This window comes from Aulonocara sp. 'chitande type north' Nkhata Bay, linkage group LG18 (assembly GCF_057382095.1).
Source record: "Aulonocara sp. 'chitande type north' Nkhata Bay isolate Kocher_YH1m ecotype deep benthic linkage group LG18, A_spYH_male_GT1.1, whole genome shotgun sequence".
Taxonomy (NCBI): Eukaryota; Metazoa; Chordata; class Actinopteri; order Cichliformes; family Cichlidae; genus Aulonocara; species Aulonocara sp. 'chitande type north' Nkhata Bay.
This window is the reverse complement of record NC_141361.1, coordinates 40888968-40894208: the sequence shown is the minus strand read 5'-3', so window position 1 is coordinate 40894208 and position 5241 is coordinate 40888968. Positions and strand designations below refer to the sequence as shown.

At 42.9% G+C, this 5241-nt stretch overlaps 1 pseudogene; it reads left to right on the top strand.

Annotated features, from left to right (window-relative positions):
* The first annotated feature begins 702 nt into the window (after nucleotides 1-702).
* On the top strand, nucleotides 703-2184 carry LOC147309267 (uncharacterized; annotated as a pseudogene).
* Nucleotides 2185-5241: the final 3057 nt, after the last annotated feature.

Here is a 5241-nt window from a genome sequence, read left to right as displayed (position 1 = left end):
CTAAACCTCTGGCAGGCTGTGATTTATTTCTGCTGGTTTTCCAGTTTGAAGCACAAACATCTGTCATCACTTTGTTGTTCTTCTTCCTGCAGCGTTTGAATATTTCAGCACTGAACTGATGTTTGTTCAAAGCTCATTTCAACCTGTTGAAGTCATGAATGAAAGTGCAGACTGAGAGTGGATCACATGATGTTTAAGGTGTGTCATGTGACACGTTCAGTATTGTCACACATGTCTAGATTGTCCCTGATATCAGAACTGCTCAAACACTGATGATTATATTTGAAGAATTATTCCTGATGGCAGCAAAGTTTGAATGGAGCTCTCTGTCTGTGCTGATTTGTCGCCCTCTGGAGGTCAAAGCACAAACTGCATGATTTCAGTGTAACCACTGACCGATGGATGCTTCGTAAATGCAATCGCAACACACCTATTACCTGTAATATACACCTGTAAATGTATTCTGTTGGTTTACTCTTATTTCAAACGACGTTTCTTACCTTTGATCAATGAATGAGGAGCGTTGGGATGTGTTGCGAGCGTTGAGTTACTTATTTTCTCTCCCGAAACGTAAAAGAGGAGATTTTTTAAAAGTGCCGCCGCATCTCAAACTCGCAACAGCGCCGGAAGACCGTAGTGGCCAAAAGTATATTACACCCGTAGTGGTTTAGCACTACCATAGAGAAACGGTTTAGGCCGTTTAGCTAAACAATCCCAGGCTCCCGCGCGGGAATCTACCAGCAATTCTTATGTGCCATGACTACTAAGCAGTTACCACAAATTTTGCAGATATGCCAATAATCATTCAACCATGAAAGGTTTTTATTTACAGACAGAACAGTTTGTTATACCTGGAGTAAAAAACACTTTTATCACAAATGTTGTCAATGTTCTTTCAAATTGTGTCTCGTTCTCCTGCATCCTGCTGTCTAAACCCAGCAGCAAGATTATAACCTGGAATGTCTTTGTTTGTGTTTGGAATCAATTTTGTTTAATATAATTGTTTATTTTTTCACTGCATGTCAAGATGCAGAAGAAAGTTGCGCCATATCCAGGGAAAATCTCTGTGGCGTTCCACAAGGGGCCACTTGGATACCTTCTCCAGGACTCGTCAAAAGAAGCTCGAAGGATTAAAAATGACCCCAAGCTTCAGGACAAGTCTGCACCTGTGAGGGAGGACGATGCTCTGACTGTCATCTATCAGAGAGGAGGGGATGCCTCTGACATGAAGGAAGTGCAGGGAGAGTACATCCTGCAGTTTGGAAAATATAAAGGGAAATCTTTCCGGTGGCTTCTGGAGAATGATGTCGGGGACACCATGTACCTGATCAAAGATCTCCAGAAGCAAGAGGCTGCAGGGACCTCTGTGGAAGAAGGGCATGGCAAGGAGAGCTTGCATTCATTTGTACAGTAAGCCCTCAGCTTTGCAGAGATAAAAACTCTTCTGAGCTACGAGACCAGCAGAGTAAGTGTTGCAGCAGAAGCCTCTGAGGATGATCAGCTGGTTGGCTTTGGCTCACGAGCCAAGAGCACCTGGAAGGAGATTTGGGACGGCAGAGGTGACGGCTATGCAGACCTTATCATGAGGAAGAGCTGCAGTCAAGGAACACGGCTGCATGAGCTGCAGCAGTGCCTGCGGAAGAAGTAGCAGTCTGCGCCTGCTACTACAAACGCCCCAACTAAACAACCTCTTGGTAAGTTGTTTTAATAATATTTTAATAACATTGTTGACATGAAATATAAATTCAGTACATATTTGTCTAATTGTTGCCTCCATCACAGGGATGGATGAGGATGAAAACCTGGAGGACACAATGCCGAGCATCTCACCTGTAAAAGTACACATGCAGAGCTGTAAGTACTGCGTTATTACTACATGTCAGACGTGATAATGGCTAAGTCTGTTTCTGTCTCATATGCCTCTGTCTCTGCATAACTAGTCACTGTGGCAGCAGCAGCAGGGTCCACACCCAGAGGATCTTCAGGAGCAAACAGGTTTTCAAATGAAAGGTTTCAGAACTGGAGTACAATTGTTTTCTCTGCAAAGCTGAGCCTGAACTTGAACTTTTATATATTGTCTTGTTCTTGTTTTTGTGTGTTCTGGCCACGTTCCAGTGATGTTCCTCTAATAGCATGGTTGTATGCTGGCTGTATGGTGGAAGAAAACAGTAAATAAGGGAGAAACAGTTGATTTTGTATATAAGACAGTTTTGTTCTAGTTGTGAATGTTTCTTTTGTTTCTATAAATATAAACTGATTGTAAATATAAAAGTGTAAATAAATAGTTTTCTGCAAAAATATCAACACAGTTTTCTTCTTAGAGTTCACCTATATGTTTCTATATCTGTGTGTGCTCCCCATCAGGTAATCAGTTTAAATAAGTTGTGAGCGCTGCCCTGAAAGCTTACATATTATTTCTAAATCACTTCATGTAATGATAACAAGTCATCCTAGAGCAGTCTCACAGCTTTTATCTTCATAATCTTTCTGTTTTCATTTATATTATTAGAAACATGACTGCTGTCTTTTATCTGTGTGACTGTACAGCCTGTGTCAGACATGACCCCCACACAATGTCTGACGTTATCTTTAATACATGCAGCACAGCTGGAGCTGCAGACACTTTCTCACTTCTGGTGATAATATATTTGATGTAGGTATTGTTGCTTGCTAGCTTGAAGCTTATCTACAAAAGTAATTCAATAAGGAGAGATCACGTGGAAAAACTCAACATGATTTATTGAGATACAGAAATAAATGTAACTGTTTGGCAGTTATGAGCCATCATAGCAGAAAGAATCCCAGCAGTGACAGGATGTTGCACAACCACCACCCCAGAGTCAACATGCTGATAGTAATGAAGATGAAGATGGAGGCTGGGACAGGGCTCTGAGTGACCACGGTGAAGAGGAGAAAGGAGAGGAGGCGGGCTGCATGGCTGCAGATCTGAAATGCAGAAGAGCAACCGATTTAAAGCATGCAGAGTGGAGGCTGGCAAGAGCATGACTGGAATAAAGCAACGATGTCAGTACTGAGTTTGTGCTGGAAAATGAATAGACATAAACTAACAGCCACCAGGAAGCAGACAGATGATTTATCACAGACATGCCTTATTGAAATTATGTATAAGCTTCATGTTCTATGTCATCAGAATGTATCTGTATTAGTTTTAGCTTTAGTCTTTGTATTAAAAGTTGGATGTCTCCATAATTGTAGACTATATGTCTGCTATGTATCATCTCAAGACTGTGATGATACAGTTTAGTCTGAGTTATGCACTTTGTGACAGTATAGGTGCAGAAAAATTGCTCCACAGGCCATAACACTATATAATATAAATAAAATGATAATGAACTAAAAATTAAAAAATAAATGTTATCCACAATAAGTAGATTGAAAATGGTGTTTAACTTTTGATAATGTAACACAACCTTTGTCCCAACCAGGACTCGAACCCGCGCTCAGACAGTTCAGTGTAAAAAACAATCTTTTTTTTTCCAATGCCTGAAAAGCTGCGATTTGATTGGCTGTTTCTCCGTTACACCTATACGTGATGGGCCCCCGCGGAGACAGGAAGTGTTTTTATGACTGAAACACTGAGGCTGTGTCCCAATTCAGGGTCTGCACGCTTGAAGTACACATTTTAAGTGCGATTACGTCACCGCCACGCGACGACGGCTGTCCCAATTTGAAGTGTACTTCAAATGCATACTCATATATACTCATATATATACACATATATATATAAATATATATATGTGTGTATATATATATATATATATGTGTGTCCCCTGCTCTGCATCATTAGAACATTAACAGACCAACAAATATAAGTGTCCCAACCAGACAATGATTTGGAGACTATAGAGGACGTATTTAACTTAACTACAGTAAGGATACAGCCAGGATTTTAGTTTAAGAGGCCCTGTTATACATATATGGTACAGTACTGTTTCATATACGTAGGTCAGTGTATGTGCAGGTAATCCATGTAGCTCAGTTCCTTATACTTTTGACTCAGTACAGTGTCAACAGAGGGGATTCCCTTATAGAGTCGCCTCAGTTATTTCTGATGTTTTGGTCATTAAATTCCCCAAATGATACCAAGCACATGGAATCCACAGTCTTAGCATCCCACAGCATCCCACGGCATCCCACGGCATCCCACAGCGTCCCACGGCATCCCACAGCATCCCACAGCGTCCCACGGCATCCCACAGCATCCCACAGCGTCCCACAGCGTCCCACAGCATCCCACAGCGTCCCACAGCATCCCACAGCATCCCACAGCGTCCCACAGCATCCCACAGCGTCCCACAGCATCCCACAGCGTCCCACAGCATCCCACAGCATCCCACAGCGTCCCACAGTATCCCACAGCATCCCACAGCGTCCCACAGCGTCCCACGGCATCCCACAGCATCCCACGGCATCACACAGCGTCCCACAGCGTCCCACAGCATCCCACAGCGTCCCACAGCGTCCCACAGTATCCCACAGCGTCCCACAGCGTCCCACAGTATCCCACAGCGTCCCACAGCTTCCCACAGCGTCCCACAGTATCCCACAGCGTCCCACAGCATCCCACAGCGTCCCACAGCATCCCACAGCGTCCCACAGCGTCCCACAGCAGTGTCAGGTGACTTTCAGTGAAGGTTATGACACAATGACAGTGTGATGATAACAAAGAGAAGCATGAGTCATTATCTCGTCATTACTTGGACTTTATTGTTGATTTTAGCACTTCACACTAGCATTAGCTGGTTTCCCTCCTTTGGAGTAAACTACCAATCAGACAGCACATCTGAGCTGCTGTCACACAGTCAGATACAGGAAAGCATGACAGCAACAACACGCTCAAAGCTGAACATCATTTGCATGTTAAGAATTTTACTGCAAGAAAGAAATAGTGCAAAGCTGAACATAGTGAGTTTGCTTTATGTATGATAAAGTCCTGTTGACAAATCCAGTGCATGAATGTGAATGACCTGTGAAATAAAGTGTGCGTGCCGTGTTCAGTCTGACGTGAAACATCAGAATCTCTGTCTTCATTTTACTGATTTCCTCTTTCATTGCCAGCATGTGTGCTCAGAGGCTTTCACAGTGCATTATAAGCACGTCGTGGCTTTGTGTCCCTCGCTCTGCATCATTAGAACATTAACAGACCAACAAATATAAGTTTGTCATACTTTATCGATGAAATCTGGGAGAATATAAATAACATCTGTAGCAGAAGCAGTG